Source organism: Odocoileus virginianus, chromosome 6 (genome assembly GCF_023699985.2).
Source record: "Odocoileus virginianus isolate 20LAN1187 ecotype Illinois chromosome 6, Ovbor_1.2, whole genome shotgun sequence".
Taxonomy (NCBI): domain Eukaryota; kingdom Metazoa; phylum Chordata; class Mammalia; order Artiodactyla; family Cervidae; genus Odocoileus; species Odocoileus virginianus.
The window spans coordinates 9861405-9881928 of record NC_069679.1 but is presented as its reverse complement, the minus strand read 5'-3'; the positions used below and the strand labels follow the sequence as shown (position 1 = coordinate 9881928).

Below are 20524 nucleotides of genomic sequence, written 5' to 3'. Positions count from 1 at the left end.
CCCCCCCACCCCACAAGCAGGGACTGGATCTCTCACCTGTTCAAGTATCCAGGGGTCCTCTCTTTCTGTATCACATCTTCCCCCTCCCCACCATGTCATCCATGGCAGAAGGCATACCTGCTCCATAGTCTCCTGTAACAAACATCCAATTCGACCATGTCCCTGCCTGTCCCCAGCTCCCAGCCCATTTTCCTGCTCTCCTTCACTGCAGAACATGTTGAATGGATGGTCTGCCGTCCCTGTCTCCTCTTTCTCACCAATGTTCTGGCCCTGCAGCTAGAGCTGTGCATATGCAACCCCAGCTCGGAGCTGGTGGGCTGTGGAGCATGGCCAGTGCTCAAGAGGAAGAGGGGAGGGCAGCTCTGATGGAGAGGAAAAGACCCTAAGAGGGAAGGGCCTCAGAGGTCACAGAAAGAAGTGAGCTGTTTCCTGCAGCAGTCTTCGGATTTGTGTTGTAGAAAGGATACTCTGGTAGCACTGGGTGGGGTGGGCTGGAGGTCAAGAGAGGTGACAATTAGGAGGACATGGAAGTGATCAGCTGAGAAATCCGGAAGTGATCCAGGTGAGAAATCCAGAAGGCCTGAATTAGGCAGCCAGTGGAGAAGGAGAAGGATGAATTCTGAAGACAAAGTGAGAGTGTAGAATCATCAGCAGGACTAATGGGCCCGTTAGCATTTCCAGCATCAGGAAAGATCAGGACTGACCTTCTCTGGCTGGAACAGAGGCAGAGTCGAGTTCCCCTGACTCCTTACAGGCTCCTTTATCTCCAGGTACTTTCTCATCAAGAAACGGACCAGACTGAGTGACTCTCTGTTTGGTGACTATAGCTCTGTCAGTAAAGCATCTGCCTGTAACGCGGGAGACCTGGGTTCAACTCCTTGATCAGGAAGATCCCCTAGAGAAGGAAGTGGCAACCCACTCCAGTGTTTTTGCCTGGAGAATCCCATGGACAGAGGATCCTGGCAGGCTGCAGTTCGTGGGATCACAGGAGTCAGACAGAACTTAACACTCTTTCTTTCTTTCCTTATTTCTCCTGCACTAGCTGTGATCACTGCAATGCCAGTGGCTTCTCACCATTGCCCTTCAAGCTCCTGCACCCTGCCCTTCACTGCTAGCACATGCTGGGCACTCAACACAGCCAGGGAAACGGGATGACACAGAAGGGAGAATGGGCTGGGGAGGAACAAAGGGCTGTGGGGTGTCAATGCCTGCCTCGGAGCCTGAATGCCATCATAAATAGGTACCAGGGAGACTCAGAGGGTTTTAAGTACAGAAGTGACAGGGCCAGCTCTGTGTGGGACATAAACCCATCTGACAGCTGTGGACAATGAATTCAAATTCATTGTCAAGACTAGAGGCTGAAGTCAGTGTTGAAATCCCAGGCAAGGGAGGACGAGGCCTGATCTTGGGAAAGGAGACAGAAGAGAGAAGAAGGCGTGGCTTTAGAAATACCAAGGATGTCAGACTGGTAAGGTAGAGGGATAAACCGGAATATGGTTCATTGGTTGGTGGCTTAAGCAGATGGGTAGATGGTGTCACTTACTAGGATGGGGCGATGGCAGGGGGTGCTGTAATGAACCTCACTTTGGGAGTGTTGAGTTGAAGGTTAACTGTGGCCCATTTGGGGAGAAATGCACTAGACTGGAGGGTGGAGACGTAAGTATGACACCCAGGGTGGGACCCAGGACTAAAGAGAGAGAGGTTTGGGAGCCAAGAACAAGGAAGGGTGGCGACCACAATGACAGGATAACCAGGGAGTCACCGAAGTAGGCCACGACCAGTGGAAGGAGCGGCAGCTCCAGGACAGAGCCACGGGGAGTGCCCAGCTTTGAGGACTGGCAGAGGGAGAGGATCCGATAAAGAAACAGAGGAGAAAAGGAAGCCAGGGAGGAAACGGGGACAGGGTGGTAGCCCAGGTACCAGGAATAGGGTTCGGGAAGGAACAGTGGGTGGTCAGTGGGGTCAACATCAATGGCAAGAACTTCCCTGGTGGTCCAGCGGCTGAGAAATCGCCCACCAATCCCAGGGACACAGGTTCAGTCCCTGGTCTGGAAAGAGCCCACATACTGTGGAGCAACTGAGCCCATGCACCACAACTCTGAGTCCATGGGCTCTACAGGTCATGTTCTGCAACGAAGAAGCCACTGCAATGCAAAGTTGGCACTCTGCAATCAACAGTAGCCCCTGCTCATCTCAACCAGAGAACGCCCATGCACAGCAACAAAGACTCAGCAAAAAATAAATGAATTTTTAAATATATCAATGGTAAATAAAGAAGGACCAGAGCCTTCCACTGAATCTGGCAGTGTGGTGGTTCCTGGTGACCTTTGCCAGAGCACTTTCCATCAAGTGATGATGTGGAGGGAGTCATACAGCTCTGGGCTGAGGTGTGAGTCAGCAACAAGAACATAGAAGCAGCTTGATTAGTCAGTCAATGGCTTGGCTATCATTGTCACTCTGCCCTCTTCCAAAAAGAAGCAATGTCTCCGCTGTAAAATAGAGAAGACAATGGATCAGAAGATAAAACATAAAGAACTTAGAACTGTGCCAAGTGCAATGTGCTGCTCAATACAGGTTAGGAGCATTTGTTTCTTCTCTCAGTAGGAGAAGAGTCAACACAGCTATTGAAATGGAAAATGGAGAATCATGTGCAGATGCAGACAAAAAAGAAATAAAAGCAGAAACTTGAACAGATGCTCGTACACCCAGGCCCATAGTAGCATTACTCACAGTAGCCAAAAGACAGAAGTGTCCATCAGTGGATGGATGGATGGATAAAGGAAATGTGATATACCCACACAATGGCATATTATTCAGCATTAATACAGAAGGAAATTCTGACTCTTGACTACATAGATATTATAGTTGTGACATTACTCTAAGTGAAACAAGTTGGTCCCAAAAGAGCAAATGTTGTATAATTCCATTGATACAAGGTACCTAGAGTAGTCAAATTCATAGAGATAGGAAGAAGAATGCTGGTGGCCAGGGTCAGGGGAGAATGGGGATTGAGGAGTTATTGTTTAATGATTATGGGTTTCAGTTTACGAACATGAAAAGAATTCAGGAGATGGATGGTGGTGATGGTTGTACCAAGTATAAATGTACTTAATGCCACTGAACCGTGTGCTTTAAAATGGTTTAAATGGTAAATTTTATGTTGTGTCTATTTTACCATAATTTTTTTAATGTACAGAAAGACAGAAAATAGGTACTGCAGTGTGGGCTAATAAAATTACTAGAACTGAATATTTGTTTAAGTTCTGAGCTTACTAGTAACCAAGACTTAAAGGGAAACTTTTACATCTTGATGTTTAATGAATGAAAAAATATTACAGATTTTTATTGAAAAATATTTCAGGAGATATCAAATCCACCCACTCCTATCTCTGCCCAGGGCTGGTTATAACAGACATGTACCTTGAAAATTCTTACCAGAGGCATTCACAGAATAAGGGACAATTTATTCTACAAAGGTAGAAGAACTAACACTGTACACGGACATGTTCATTACATAACCACTTGCGGCGATGATTCTTGAAGAAATGTAAGAGAAAAATCAATAAAACCTAACTCCGGAAAGCCTTTCTGGGGGGAGTGAAGTTAATAAGGTCTAGAAGATCTCCAGTGTGGGATTTAGAATTCCCCAAAAAACATGTTCACTCAGTGCCCCTAGAATTTCCAGAAGCAGAAATTTCCAGAATTTCCAGGAGGCAGCTGGCAATTTGCTCCCAAGCTCTGGGGAGAAGCCTGGTTTGTGGTGGGAGTCTGCATGCCACCAACACAGAGATGGTGTTCAAAGTCATGGGCAAGACTGCAGTGGGCAGGATGGGGGTAGAGTCCCAGGAAATACTACCTCACAAATACCTCCATTTCCCCAGGGCCCATCCAAGTGCTAGAGCAGAAAGCAGTAGTGTGGTGCAGAACAAGAGCAAGAGATCATGACCTCTGACTCTCGGTCATTGCACGCCATCATCCCAGGCCCCTTCTCTGTTCAGAAGAAAGAACCTGGTGCTGGACACCAGAGGACCTGTGTAAGAAGCTCACGCTCTCACTTGCAGCCTTACGGCCTTGGACAACTTACCTGAGAAGATGGTATCGACAGTCAAGCATGCCGTATCTGATGAGAGTGTGGATGCTTCGGATGGAGAGGCCCAGGGGTCAGCTGCACGTAGGGGTCCAAAACCCCTGATGGGTCTAGGGAAAAGAGAGAAATTTGGTCGTCAAATTCAGCATATAGGTAGAAGAGGAAATAAACACGGGTCCCTTCCAAAGGGTTCAAGCATTAATAACTTGAACAGTGATGTGATGATTGGGCATTAGGAAGGAGCTGGGGAAGATCTGAGAAGACTGGGGGTCTCTACATGTGTCAGAATTTGAGCACACCCAGCTGCTCAAGCCCACGTGAGTGGGACCCTCAGTGTGCAGGCCTCTTGACACAGGAGAGCCTGCAGAGAGGGGCCCCGCGATAGGTTGGACAGGCTTCCTTGCCAGACATTTTCAGACACATCATCTCTTAAAGCCACAGCCCGGATGACTGTGCTCAGCAATCATGTGTTTAAAAAGCAATAAGACTAAACACTTTTCCGTTTCCCCTTTGAGAGACCATGTATGATAAATGATAGGCAATTTCATGGTTGGAGTTTCAATTTCCGAAAATATTAGTGCTATTCCCCAAGCTCCACTTCAGAGATAAATTCTTTTTGGCAGCCTCCTCTGTTGTCTCCTAATTCCCTGATTCTGAATATATTTGGAGGTCTGGTGTGAATTTCATCAGCTCATCCCCAGCGTTCCCCTGTCTGGGCTGCATTGGAAGGGGTATTACCCATCTGCCACTCTTCAGGTTCTTTCAGCATTGGCTTCAAGTCAGAGGTGTTTATTAAGCACCTATGTCTTCCCAGCTAAGTCTGCTAAGTGTCATTATGGTGGGTGTAAGGGAGCTTTTGATATCAACATAATCAATCCTTTGATCCACAAACTTTGGTTATGTATCTAGTCCCTTCAAACTCCAAGCAATAGTAACTCTACAGTAACTGATACCTCATGTTTGTTTCACATGGTCCTCATTTCACTGTTGGGGAAACTGAGGCTCAACGCTAACCTAGTAGAGTTGGGATGGACTGGTGGAAGACAGCAAGCATTTTCTGAGCACCTACAATGGGTCAGGTGCAGGGCTGAATGCTTACCCATCCCTCTGCACACGAGTATAGGCTATCCATCCTCCTAAAACTCACGCTGAGGGTGATTATCCCGATTTCACTGAAATTGGAATTGAGAATCAGAAAGCTAATCAATTTACCCAAGAATTCTCATCCACAGGACCACACTGCCTCTCCTGGTGTCCGCGGGATAGATGGTGCCCCAATAATCATTGCCAAACTATGGGAGTTCTCTTGTTGGAAAACATCAAAGTACCAGATCACGTCATGGGAGGAGACTACCCGTCCTCTGGGTTAGCCCCTTTATCTCACATTACTCGGCACGCTCCACCTGCCCCAACACGCTGCCGGTGTCCTCAGCGTATCACTGCCCCCCAGGACCATGCCCTGATTTCTCTTGTGTCAGCATCCTCCAAACCTTCTCCATCATGGGTCAGCTTAGATCCCTATGGCCATCTCTCCCCTCTTTTCCATTCACTCACCCCTGAGAGGGACTAGTTCATGCCTGGGATGATATTTTCTTCTCTTATCATCTCATAGATCCTTATCAAAATACTGAGCACAAAGCAGGTATTCCAGAAATCTCGAGGGAGCACTGGGATAAAATGAAATGGAATAGGTCAAAATGAGGTGGAAACTCTCAGACTAGAGCAAAGGGAATGAATTGGAACAGAATGTAATGGAATAGAATGAAAAAGAATAGGATGGCACAGGTGAAAACAAGGAGAAAAAACAAAACTATGGACTAGAACAGTATGGAACAGAATGAAAGAAGGTTGAACTAGACTATGACAGGCTGGGACAGAAGAGGCCAGCGTGAAACAGAATAGAAGCAGGTGAAACAGGATAGAAGCAGATGAAACAGAATAGACCAGGTCAGAACAGAATGGAACAGAGAGGCCAGTCCAGGATGCAAGAGAGTAATATAGAAGAGGATTCAACAATAGTGTGTAAGACACCAGAACAAGTCTGAACAGAAGAGAGTACCACAGAATAACCGGACTGGGGCTAACTAAATGTTATATAACTGGATAAAATAAAATTCACTCTATTCACTCAATAAATATTTATGGGGTGCTAATCCTTGCTAGGTGAGAAAAAAATAGACATAGTCCCATCCCTTGTAGATCATACTGTCTGATGAAAGAGACCCCAAAAAAGACATAAGTAAGCATTAACAAATACACGATTGCAAAATATAAGTGTGAACTACCACGAAAGAATGGACAGGTGGCCATGATTAACGACAATAGGATAGGACTTTCCTGGTGATCTAGTGGTTAAGAATCTGTCTGTCCATGCGGGGTCACAGGTTCAATCCCTGGTCCGGAACGATTCTATATGTCATGGGTCAACTAAGCTTGTGCACTGGAGAGCCCGTGCTCTGCTACAAGAGAAACCACCGCACTGAGAAGCCTGCACACAGCCAAAAATAAAATAAATTATTTTTTTAATAAAAAAAAGAATAATAAGATCGAAGAAAAAGAATAACAGGAGGGGTGTCATCATATTCGTAATAAGGAGGTCAGGAAACCTAAGACCTAAAACGTGAGGAGTCAGAAGACAACTGAAGGAGCAGGGAAGAGCATTCCAGGCAAAGGGAACAGCATGTACGAAAGCCCTGAGGTGAGTGTTTTGCCTGTTCTGGAAGCTTAAAGAATATCAGGGCGAACCAAGCTCATGGAGCAAGTCCTAGACTGACAGGGAAGAGGCAGGCAGGGGCCCGACACCAGAGGGCCTGGTGCGAGTTTGGAGTCCCATCTAAGCGTAATGAGAAGCAACTGAGGGGAGCACCAGTAACTACAGCGTGTTTCCTGCTTCCTCCTCGGCTGGGTAAGGGAATGAATGAGGGCAGGGAGGCCATTCAGCCATCTACTGCAGCCGACAGGGTAGTAATGTCAGTGGCACCAGAAGGGAAGAGATGCAGGAAGTGATGCAGCCAACTGGGGAAATATTTGTAAACACAGCCAAGGAATTTGCCAATGTTTTGGATGATGGGCTGGCAGAAAGGACAATCTGAAGGTGCTTCGGGGGGGGAGGGGGGGGCAGTGGTTCTATTACCTGAGATGATGCTAAGGAGAGGTGGTTTAAGGAGGAAAATCAAGTTCTCGTTTAAATCCTAAGGCTCCGATGCTTAGGTTGGGTCCAAATAGAGATGTTAAGCAGATTCAGAGATAGAAGCCTGGAGCTCTGAGCTGGAGGTCTAAATTGAGGAGTTGTCAGCATATAAATACTGTGCGTGCTTTGGGACTGGATGAATCATATATGCAGTCGTGCAATGCAGAACTTCATCAAAGCGTGTTCCATGAACTACTTGCATCGTAATCTCTTGGGGTACCAGTTGAGCATGCATATTTCTAGGCCTCCAGGCCACTAAAATGGATCTCCAAGGATGGAGGCTCAGGAGTCTGCACGGTTAGCAATAACCCTGGAGTGTTTGGATGGCGTCTAACTCATGTGAAACACTGATCTGGGCGAGGAGTGGAGGGCAGAGCCCCATTACTGAGACAGGAGTACATTTGCACATCAAGAAGGAGAAGCCAGCAAAGGAGACAGAGGATAGCCAGAGAAATAGGAGAAAAGTCAGGAGCGGGTGGTGTCTCAGAGGCCAAGAGAGAAGGGGGCGTCAGGACCTGGCGATCAACCGAGCCTGAGCAGGCTCTGCTGAGTAGGATGAACCCAGGACAGTGACCGTGGGATATGGTAATGCACACATCTCTGGGGGTGGGAGGGGTACTGGGCTACACCAGAGTGGACTGGGCATGAAGAGGACACTCCAATAACAAAGTGGGAGCATGGAATGCATAACAAGCAAGATCTAGTATCCAAGTCAATGGAACATTTGAGGACAGACCCTAAAGTTCATTTCACACAGGTGATTTTGTCCTCTCTGGTCACAGCTTCTGGAGTCCTCTGGCTTAGGGGAGTAGATATGCTAACACATACCAGGAGCGCTTCTTTCCCACCACCTTCCCACTGGGCTCAGCATCCTCAGATGCCCCGCTACTCCTAAGAGCCCACACAGTGCAGAACTTCCTGTAGGTCCCATCTCTCTCCCTAAGCATGCTCCCTCAGGTGCCTCTCCCCTCTTCTTTAGAGCAATCTACATGCTGCAGCCATCCATATAGATGCTAAGGGCCCACTGTGATCTATATTCTTGGGCCCCACCTCCCAAGAGTGAATGGCTAAGGCTGCACACAGCAGGTTGGCAAGGCAGCCACTGTTTGGCAAGAGAGCCTTCCTGGCATCACACAGATCTCCTTGACCACCCCTTAAGCAGCTGCCTAGTCCACCTAGAACCCTGATGCTCAATAAGCGATGAAACAGGCAACTTTTAAAGGATACTTTCAACTGCATATTAGACTTTCATGTTCACAAAACAGAAAGCAAAAACCCATTGCTTTCATAACACAAAACTCAAAAAGAAAAAAGAAATAAAAGCAAGTCAAGAGCATTTTCTTGTTGATGGAGCTACCAGAAACAAGAGATTTTCAACTGAGGATCAATCCCTGGGGGATTCTTCAGATCCAAAGTTGGGAAGGGGGTGTTTATGTTTTTCAAAAAGGTTAAATAATATTAGGTGGTAGTGGCAGGAGCAAAGCCCACCCTTGCTTCCCCTACATGGGAATTTCTTTCCCATGTTACAAGTATGCCTTCCCAGCTTACGCCCCCAAGGGGCCACACACACCTCTGAAGACCCAAAAAGCCGCTGCCATCCATCTGGAGGCAAATTCCTGGCAAGGAGCAGCATGGAGAGACTTCACAGCCCTCCCCGAACCTCTGCAGAAGAATCTGTGGCAGCAGAGGGATTTTCCCCAGGAGAGCGAATGACAACACAGCGCCTGTTTGTTTTTGATGCAGCAAGGAGCCAGGAACATCTGCTCCAAGAAGCCACTTGAAAGATAATCAGGCAGCGATGTTGGCAAAACAGCTGTGCGGCAGGCAGGGAAGGGGGTGGCGGGGAGCTGGGAGGGTAGGGGAATGGGAGGAGGGAAGTTAAGCTCTGAGCTAGGGCTGCCGCCTGGGAACTCAGTCTGATAAGTCCTCCGCCCCGGCCCACCCCCACGGAGCTTGGAGGGAGCTCCTGCTTAGCTGAGAGCAGCTCACATGGGGAATCCACTTTGCTAAGATCCCTAATTGTCCTCATGGAGAAATGCTGGGTCTATTTTACATTTCCTGCAGGGCTCAACTCAAATTTTAGGACAGGAATGAAAATGTTGTACTTGTCCTAAACCCGTGATCCTGGAAAACAGCAAAGTCAAAGAAGTCCCCGCCCCCTTCACCTGCCCATCTCTTTGTGTTTTGGAAAAGATAGCTCATCACCATCCTTCCCCCTGTGACTCAGATAGGACTTATAATGTCCCCCTGTTTATTCATTACAGAACAGACACAGACTGTCCAAACTCCAATCCCTTTCTTATAAAGATAGCTGAACTGTTTTGTCCCCACCAGTCAAATGGAACAAGATGCTTGTTAACCAAATGAGTTAAGTTTCTCTCCTTCATCCAGGCTCCTGTACTTGAAGCCACCTTCAGCCTGAGCCAGAGAACACCCCCTCTTTCACAGCGCCTCTAAAGAACAGGCTGGCCTCAGGGTAAAACATCCTCTAATCAATTGTCCCTTTGAAGACGATGATGCAAGGGGGACAGATCACTCTTACTTGTCATTTCTGGGTCAGTCCATCACTCACACACACAGTACTGATTACATTAATCAAAAGCGTGTGTGTGTGTGTGTGTGTGTGTCTTAGTGTGACTCCTCCCAGAAGAAGACCCTGAGACCAGGATTTGAGGAAAAGTAGCTCATTTGAGGGGCTTCTCTGGTGCCTCAGACAGTAAAGCATCTGTCTGCAATGTGAGCAACTTGAGTTCAATCCTTGGTTCAGGAAGCTCCCCTGGAGAAAGATATGGCAATCCACTCCAGTATTCTTGCCTGGAGAATCCCATGAACAAAGGAGCCTGGTGGGCCGCAGTCCAAGGGGTCACAAAGAGTCGGACATGACTGAGTGATATAACTGCAGGAAGCACCAAGAAGACGGTGCAGGAGGTGGGCAAGGAAGGGAAGGTGACCAGTGCAAGCTTGTTAGTGGGCAAGTGGCTGCTGTGAGTAGGCAGTGGCTCATTTGGGAGGTCGGTAGTCAACTCCTACTTGTCCAAAATCTGCCTATAACTCAAAGTCCTCAAGCTTTCCCTCCTGTGTGGAATTTCTCCCCACGGATGTCCCAGAATGTAGGAAAAGGAAGGGTCATTTAGGACTCAGTTTTCCCCATGGACATCCTGGACTCTAGGAGATACTTCAGTGACTACTAAGGCCCAGGAACTAGTGGTCAGGCAGCGATCTCCACCCTCACTTCAACTGAAACATCTCCATTGTTCTCCTTGAAGTATTAGGCTTCCACTTACAATATTTTTGGAAGGATTCAGCAGCTTAAAAGTAAAGTTCAAGTCCACTTCTAGTTCCAGAAGATGAACCAGACGTGCATTCCCTTATTCCTCGCGCTAAGTTGAGCTGCATCCCTGGACATTACATATGAAACAATGGCAGGCAGACTCTGAGAGGTGGACAGACCAAAGCAGATCAACTAGGGATATCATGACCCCAGGAACTACACACTGATGATTTCCTTGGAGTTTTGTTATGTTTCATACATCCCAAACTTGGAGCTGAAGAAACCAACAACGCAGAAACTCCAATGACCACAGATTAAAAGAAAGCCCCAACAAAATCTTGTTCTCTTGTCAAAGGACAAATAAAAGGGCAGCCTGAAAGTGAAAGTGCTAGTCGCTTTGCTGTGTCCGACTCTGAGACGCCATAGACTGCAGCCTGCCAGGCTCCTCGGTCCATGGGATTTTCCAAGCAAGAATACTGGAGTGGGCTGTCATTCCCTTCTCCTGGGGATCTTTCTGACCCAGGGATCAAACCCAGGTCTCCTGCATTATAGGCAGATTCTTTATCTTCTGAGCCACTAGGGAAGCCTCAAAGGGGCAGCCTAGAAAGACAAAAAACAGTTAAACAATAGCTATTCTACTCTAGCCAAATACCACAGAATTAAAAAAAGAAAAACTGCGCCCCCCCACCCATGCTAGCAAAGGTCTAGTGGGGAACTCAGACTCCCTCCCTGCTTGATAGTAACAAGGCTTTCCCTCGACCTCCCCACTGGGATGTGGTGTCAGAGAAGGTCTAGTGGAAAGCCAGAGTCGGGGTAACACGGCCACCCACAGCTCAGTAGCAACAGAGACTGCCAGAAATCCTACCCCCACCCATGGATGATGGGGGTCCCCCTCGCGTATCAGCGGGAGCTGAGTGCAGGACCTGCACTTCTACCCCATATTCAGGGCAGGTGTCTTCCCACCCTGCCCTGGCTGGGGTGGTATACAAAACATTCAGCCAAACCAGAGGGCTTCAAGTAGGATCCAGAGTCTCATAATACAAAAATATCCAGATTTTAATAAAAACTTACTCATCATACCAAAAATGATCTCAAGTTTCATGGAAAAAAGCAATCAGTAGATGCCAACACCAAGATGACAAAGAGGTGAGAATTATCTGTGACAAAGATTTGAAGGCAGTTATGATAAAATGCTTCAATGAGAGATTATGAACATGCCTGAAACACATAAAAAAATATCCTTAGGCTTCCTGTGGCTCAGTACTAAAGAATTAGCCTGCCAATGCAGGAAACACAGGTTCTATCCTTGATCTGGAAAGATCCCACATGTCGCAGAGCAACTAAGCCCACGTGCCATAACTACGGAATCCTATGCACCCTGGAGCCAGTACTCTACAACAAGAGAAGCTTACAGTGAGAGGTTTGGCAGCTAGAGATACTCACTACTCACTGCAACTACAAAAAAGTGCACCAAGGAAGACCTAGCAGAGCCAAAAATAAATAAAATTATTTTTTTTAGAATAGCCTCAGTAAAGAAATAGAAGATACAAAGGAGAAATAAAATTAAATTTTAGAACTAAAAAATACAATAACCAAAATTTAAAATTCAGTGAATGGGTTCTACAGCAGGGTGGAGAGAATGGAGAAAAGAATTGATGAACCGGAAGACAGAATAATACACACAACCTGAAAAGCAAAGAGAATATAGACTAAAAGAATAAACACAGCCTTGGAGATCTGTGGGACTATAACAGAATATCTAATTTCATGGCCCTGGAGTTTCAGAAGGAAAAGATAGAGGGCAGGATTGAAAAAGCTTAGAAATAATGCCTGAAAACTTCCCAAATCTTATCGAGCCCTAAATGGGACAAAGTCAAAGAAGCCTATGCCAAGACTCTGGAAAGTAAAAACAAAATCTCAAAAGCAGTCAGAGAAAAATGACACTTCAGCTTCATAGGAAAAACTGTTTAAACAACATATTTCTCATCAGAAACCACAGAAGGCAGAAAAAGTGGCACAACGTTCTTCAAGTGCTGAAGGAAAAAAAAAAAAAGACCAACACAGAATCCTATATTCAGCAGAAATATCTTTAGAAAATGAAGATGTATAGTGATCAAGGAAAATAAAGGGACTTTGTTTGCAGCATGCCTACTCAAAAGAAAGGAAAAGAAGGAAGGAAGAAAGAAAGAAATTTTTCTAAGTCCAAAGGACAATAAAAGAAGGAAACTTGGATCATTGGGAAGGAATAAAGAACACTGAGCATAAGTGTGGGTAAAAAAATGAAAAAAATGGCTTTCCTTCCGTTACCAAATATTCTAAATTACATTTGTCAGAGAAACAATTATAACCCTATTTGATGTGGTTTTAAATGACAGGAGAAGAAACAAAACAATGTAAAGTAGGGGAGAGTAAAAAGACGTAAAAGGAGGTAAACTTTCCACTTCACTGGATGAGAAAAATGATGACACCAATAGATTGTGATATGTTATGTATATAATGTAATACTGAAAGCAACCACTAAAATGCTAAACAAAGAGATCTGATCAAGATACTATAGATAAACCAAAACAGAATTCTAAGAAATGTTCAAATAACTCATAGAAAGTCAGGGAAAAGAAAACTGACAGACAAGAAACAGAAACTATAAAACAAATTTAAACCTTGAAATATCAATAATTAAATATAAATGTTCTAAATATACCAATTAAAGGACAGAGACTGGCAGAGTGAATTAAACAGCATGACCCAACCAAATGCTACCAAAGCACACTCACTTCAAATATAACATAGGCAGGATGAAACTAAAAGAAAAAGAGACATCATGCAAACATTAATCAAAATATAGTAGGAGTGGCTATATTAATAATCAGATAAAGTAGACTTTGGGCTTACTTAGTGGCTCAGTGGTAAAGAATCCACCTGCAATGCAGGAGATGCAAGTTAAATCCCTGGGTCAGAAAGATCCCCTGGAGAAGGAAATGGCAACCCACTCTGGTATCCTTGCCTGGGAAATTCCAGGGACAGAGGAGTCTGGCAGGCTACAGTTCATGGGGTTGCAAGCGTCAGACATAACTTGGCAGCTAAACCACCACCACCACCAAATTAGACTTCAGAGCAAAAATAAATTACCAGAGACAAGAGAAGAACATTATAAAACCAACAAGACATAGAAATCCTAAATGTGAATTCACCAAAAACCAGTGATGCAAACTATGTGAAGCAAAAGCTGATAGAACTAAAAGGTAAAATAGTCAAATCCACAATTGGAACAAAAGACTTAAATACCTCCTCTCAATAATATATATTAATTATATACAGAAAACAAGCAAGAATATAGAATATAGCACTGTCAACCAACAGGTTCTCATCAATCTTTATAGAACACTCCACTCAAAAACAGCAGACTATGTATTATTTTCAAGTTGCCCAAAGAACACATACCAAGATAGTCTATATCCTGGCTAAAAAAATAAACCTCAAAAGTAAAACAACTGAGAGCATACACAGTGTGTTCTCCAAATATAATGAAACCAAACTAGATATCAGTAACAGAAAAATAACAAGAAAATCTCCAAACATCTAGAAACTAAGGAAGCCCCTTTTAAATAGCCCATAAGTCAAAGAGGAAGTCTCAAAGGAGATTTCAAGATACATGGGACTCAACGAAAATGAAAATATAGCATATCAAAATTGGGGGGACAGAGCTAAAGCCATACCAAAAGGTCAATTTGTAGCACTAAGTGCTGTCATTCGAAATGAGGAAAAGTCTCAAATCAATAATCTAAGTTCCCACCTCAAGAACCTCAAAAAAGAAGAGTAAAGTAAACCCAAAGCAAGTAGAAGGAAGGAAAGCATAAATATAAGAGTAAATTTGATGAAACTGACAACAGAAAAAAATTGAGAAAATGAACAAAGAGCTGGTTCTTTGAAAAGATCAATAGAAGTTACTATTTCTAGAAAAACTCACAAAGAGAGAGAAAACACCAATTACCAAAATCAGAAATGAAACGAAGAGATATTACTACAGACCTACAGACATGAAAAGCATAAAGAGAATACTACAATGAATCTATGTAAATAAATTTGCTAACTTAGATGAAATGGACCAACTCCTTAAAAAATACAAACTACCACAATCCACCTAATATTAAATAAATCATTTGAATAGTGAACCTAAAACTATTCAAGGAAAATGAATCCATAATTTATTTTTAATTCCCAAGAAAAAAAATCTCCAGACTCAAATGAATTCACAAGAGAATTCTGTCAAATGGTTAAAGAAGAATTAACACCAATTCTACACAATCTCTTCCATAAAGATGAAGATTCAACAAACTTTCAATTCTTCCAAACTGGTATATACATTTAGTGTACTTCCTATCAAAATCTCTGGAGAAGGAAATGGCAACCGACTCCAGTATTCTTGCCTGGAGAATCCCATGGACAGAGAAGCTTGGCAGGCTACAGTCCATGGGATTGCAAGAGTAGGACATGACTTAGTGAAAAAAAATCTCAGAAAGATTTTTTTGTAGACAAGATTATTTTAAAATGCATATGAAAAGGCAAGGAACTAACATAACTAAAACAGTTTTGAGAAAGAAGAATAAAGTGGGAGGAATCGATCTACCAGATTTCAGACTTATATAGCCTCTGTAATCAAGGCTATATAATAAGGGCAGAAGGATAGGCATATTGGATCAATAGAACGAAACAGAGAACCGAGAAATAGATCTACACAAATACGCCAAAGTGATTTTGACAAAGATGAAAAAGCAATTTGAAGGAATAAAGACAGCCTTTTCAACAAATGGTGCAGGAGCAATTGGATATCCGGAGGCTTACTGGGTCAGCTTCCAGACTTGCCTGTGTTTTTAGAGACTCTAGATAACGGTTGAAATAAACGGAACATGATAAGAAGCCCACGCGTATAAATTGCTCTACAGAATTAAAGGGATTGAGGGAAGGAGAGGAGGAAGAAGAGAAACAGAAAAGCTGGGCATTGAAAAGAGTGTTGGTGGGACACTGAGGAGCTGAGGATGTTACAGGGCTGAGAAGACTGGGAGAGTGGCAATGGGATTTTAGGAAGGGTTGTCGTGTAGCTCTCCTTGAATGCCTTATGAGAAATCCAATCTCGATTGGAATTGCTTTTATTTTTGTTTTTCTGGACTATTTTCTTTGAATTAATATTCTGGTGATCCTGGGCACTGTGGGACCCCACCTAAAAATAGCGTCACACGTCCTGCCCACCTCCTCCTCCCTACTGCTCTGTGCCACAGCTGAGTCAAGGAGCCATCCACAACATGGACAACACCGCTCCAGGCTTGACCTAGACCCTCAGAACCACCTACCTGCAGATCACACTCCCATTCAGACCTTTACAGCCCACAAGGTGGCACAAATTTTAGGGGCTGAAAAGTAAGATGACAAAAGGGTGTCTTAGGAAGGCCAATTGTGGATAGTGATGTGCTGACTAGAGAGAGCTACCACTGGGGACAAATTGTCACTTAGCACAGTGTCTGGTGCAGAGTGTAATCCAGTAAATATTTGACTGATGGCTTCCCTGGCGGCTCAGTTGGTAAAGAGTCTGCCTCCAACATGGGAGACCCAGGTTTGATCCCTGGATGGGGGAGATCCCCTGAAGAAGGAAATGGCAATCCCCTCCAGTATTCTTGCCTGGAGAATTCCGTGGACAGAGAAGCCTGGTGGGCTACAGTCCATGGGGTCACAAAGAATCAGACATGACTGCGTGACTAACACTTTCCCTTTCTGACCCAATCAATCACATTACTGATGGGGGTTAGAATTAAAGCAACAAAAACAGAAGAATTGACAGAGCTTGGGACCCTTGAAAAGAGTGATGGGACAAGATGAGCATGAGATCTGGGGCCCTGGAGACTGGTGAGGCCTTTCATTGTAATAAAGAAGCCAGGGGGAGACCAAAGTGGACAGGTGACCACAGTTTGGTGCCCTCGGAGCTGTGGTGCTGTTGGGTTGCCTGAGTAAAACTGTCCAGTGGGCAGATGGACATGGGGTGCTGGGGTCCAAGAAGCAGTCTTAGAAATCTTTCCTATCAAGGTGACCTCTGGAGCAATCAAGGCAGATGGCCAAAACTCCCGGAAGACCACAGATTCCCCATTTGCTAGTCCTGGACCCATGTCCTTCCAGCAACCACACCTCCTCACCCAACCCTTTACCCCCCACTCCCCAGGGAACGAGGCCCCCACTAAAGCCAGATAAAGAGGTTCCCCATGCTATCTGTGCTAACTCCAAAGCTGGCATGCCTAGGTTGCTTTCCAACTCTCTCCTGCTTCTTTTCCTTTGCATCTCTTTCTGCCTCTCTTTTCTCACCCTTTCTCCATCTCTCTGTCTCTGCATTCCTCTCGTATGCTCTGTCTATGCTCACTGGAACTCACAAGCACGTATGAGTTTTTAAGAGACCAAGATCTCAGGGAAAGGGCTCCAGCCGACTGGCATCAACGTTCCTCCTTAGCCACCTTCAGTGGGTGATGTATTACAGAAATGCATTAAGGAGCCGTCCTGCTGACAGCAAGCTAAGGTACTATGTCAAGGTACCAGCCCTGGGATGATGAACGCCCCCCATAGATCAGGACACCATCACTCTGATTACACTTCAGCACTGCGTGTCAGAGTGCTGCGGGGGCATGATAGACGGTGGGGATCCATCACCAGCTGATGGCCCATTCCCAACACAACACTCATATCCAGGAGATGATTTAAAGGCAGAGCTGGGACCCCTCCAAAGATGCACACACAGCAAAAGTAGACTTTTTCCTTTCTACTAAAGGGAGAAGTTTGAGCAGAGAAACACTTTTAGAGTATGACTTCAAGGTCAAAGTTTTGTAATTCAGACAATCTTGGGTTTAAATTCTGTGCACAGTCGCTCAGTCATATCTGACCCTTTGTGGCACCATGGACTGTAGCCTGACAGTCTCCTCTGTCCATGAAATTTTCCAGGCATGAATACTGGAGTGGATTGCTATTTCCTCCTCCAGTGTATCTTCCAAACCCAGAGATCAAAATTGTGTCTCTTGGATCTCATTTGCAGGTGGATTCTTTACTGCTAGCACCACCTGAGAAGCCCCAGGTTTAAATTCTAGTTCCTCTATTTAAAAGTTATGTGACATGTGGACAAAATTTCATCTCTCTGAGATCATTGCCTTGTGTGAAAAATGGGGATAATCATACTAACCTTCCAGGATTAAAGCGAGGCTCAAATGAAACAACACAGGTTAAAACATTCAGCACAGAGCCAGACTCAGGGTCCTGGGACCACCACCACAACCTGGTCAGTGTGCACACGGTGGGAGCTGCAAGGCCCAGCATCTAGCTGTTAGTGGAGACCCAGGACATTCTCTTCTCTTGCACGACCTTAACTTTTACCTTCTTCCCTGTTCCTTTTCTGATGGCTCCAAGGCCTGTGGGAGAGATTCTGAGGACACCCATCTCAAGTCAGCCACCCAACCTTCTTTCAGGATTGCCCATCAGTTCACCTCCCCATCCATTCTTCATTCAGTTGATAGGTACTGAGTACCCACTAGGTACCAAACCCTGTTCTAGGCACGGAGGACACAGAAGCAAATGAAACAGAAGAAAACTCCTATCATCATGTGCCAACATAATGATTGAATCCTTTGATCAGTCAATCCATCTGACTGTGGGCAGTAGCCCTGCCAAAGAACCAACCCTGTGAGACCACTCCTGACCCAAATGAACTCTGAGATGACTATGATTTTCAACTGTGAGGTTCAAAGAGAATTGTATCGTGGCAGCTCTCCAAGGGACCATAGTCATGCCCTCATCAGGTCCCAAGGAGCTGAAGTCTAGAGGTGGATGGTGAGTTGTCTACGGTCATGCAAGGAGTATGAGGTTGAGTCAAGGCTAGAACAGAACACAGTTCCAGAACTTAAAGTTGACCTGCAGATCTCAGTGAACACCAACCAATTCAATTCCTCCTCTTACAGGGTAAAGGAGACTGTTGGCTCTTGCCATTTGAGAAATCCAGCCTCCCTGGAGAGAGAGAATACAGGAGCATGAAAAATCAGAACTTACATCATGTTCTCGTAGGCTATTTCATTTATCCTCACACAGCTCTCAGTCAAGCATCACGAGCCCATCTTATAGATAGATAGGAAGGTTGAGGGCCAGAAGTTAAGTAGTAGGCCCTGTTAATTCTGCCTTTCCTCCATACTACATGCAGAAGAGTAGAAAACTGAGATTCACTGTTCTTACACGTGCACATCCTTACACACACACTTTTGACTATTTTTTCATTTTTAACATTCCATTGTAAGCATAGTCCCATGTTTTTAACTATTCCTTGATACATGCTTTTTAAAATGTATTCTACAACATAAATATACCCTATTTTATCAATCTCTTGTTGCCATATGCCTCAATGACTTCCAATATTTAAGTTTGGTAAATAATGTTGTGATGGGGACTTCCCTGGTAGTCCAGTGGTTATCACTCTGAGCTCCCAATGCAGAGGGCCCGGGTTCAATCCCTGGTCAGGGAACTAAATCCCACATGTTGCAACTAAGAGTTCGCATGCTGCAACTAAGATCCCACACAGCCAAATAAATAAAATAATAACAATGTTGTGATGAAAATTCTGACTCATCAGTGTTTTCTTATGATGAATTCCTAGAAATAGGACTGTTGAGTCAAAAAATAGTAAGACTGTTGAAATTATTCCAGACTGTGACAATTTTTGTTCCAGTTTCATCACATGGTCACTAATATTTATTTCATCATCATCATCATCAGTCTCAACAATTGAACAGGTGAAAATGGAAACTTGTTTTATTTTGCATTTTTTTGGCAAACAGTAAAATTAAACATTTTTTTCATAAGGTAAGTTATTTGTATGTATTATTCTGTGAATGTTTTTGCCAATTTTTCTACTGGGATTTTACAGGGTTTTTTTAGACTTTGTAAGAGCTCTTTATATAAAAAGGTTGTTAACCTTTTGTCATATCTGTTGGCAATATTTTTTTCAATTTATCATTTATGTTTTTATTTTTTAATGTCTTTTAAAATATATTTATGGAAGTTTTGTGTAGGTAATTTCCTATGTGATTTCTTTCATTTCTTTTAAGTTTAGATAGGTGTTTCCCACTCTAAGATGATTTAAATATTCACTTCTGTTTACTTCTGTTGTGGTGGGATTCCTTGTGTTTAATGCCATAATTTATCTGAAATTTACTTGAGGAAAAGATCTAAAGTGATTGTCTCCCAAGTAGTAAATTTTCTCAACATAATTGTTAATCTAACCCTTCCCCATTGATTTGCAATGCTTCTTTTTATCTCATGTGACTTTTATACCCACATAAAGGTTGTTTTTACAGCAATGGATTATGTACTATTGATACTGGGGCTCTGGAGCCAGTGCCTTGCTGTACAGTCACTGCAGCTTTGAAACACATTTGAATATTGTTAAACAAATTATGTTTTCTTGCTCTTGCAAATATTTCTTAGCTATTTTTAGCTTGTTATTCTATCAGGTTCATAACCAAATTGCCAAAAGTTTCCATTGAGATTTTGATTGTAATTTTGCTAGCTCTCATATTAGTTCAGGAAGAATGAATGTCTCCTCATTGTTCCCTTTTCTCAACCAAAAACATGTGACATTTCTCCACTTATTCAAATCTTCTCTTACACAAAACGAATCAAGTTTTGTGGCTTTCTGCATGAAAGTCCCACAGAATTCTGAGAATCATTCAAAGGCAGATGATGTTTTTGATTGCTTTTATCTTCAAACTGGTTATTGTGGGTATATAAGAAATTGATTTGTTTTTGTATATTTTAGCTTGCATATCAGGGGGGAGACTATATTCACTAGCAATGTCCCCAGTGATTATTCACAAGAAGACTAGTGAGAGCAAAGAAGGGTTATGCTCCCAAGGGATTCAGTCCTCCCTTCGCTGGGGTCGTGGGGACAGTCAGAAGGCACAAG

The 20524-nt window shown here is 44.0% G+C and overlaps 1 long non-coding RNA gene across 2 annotated transcripts in view; it reads right to left on the bottom strand.

The window, feature by feature from the left end:
• Positions 1-2228: 2228 nt before the first annotated feature.
• The window catches only part of LOC139035562 (uncharacterized), a 32761-nt gene continuing 14465 nt past the window's right edge, over positions 2229-20524 (bottom strand). For both annotated transcript variants that reach the window (XR_011488160.1, XR_011488159.1), the window contains 2 exons: positions 4085-4197; positions 2229-2489 (listed from right to left, as the gene is read on the bottom strand). This is a non-coding gene — a long non-coding RNA (uncharacterized lncRNA). The remainder of the gene's footprint in view (positions 2490-4084; positions 4198-20524) is intronic.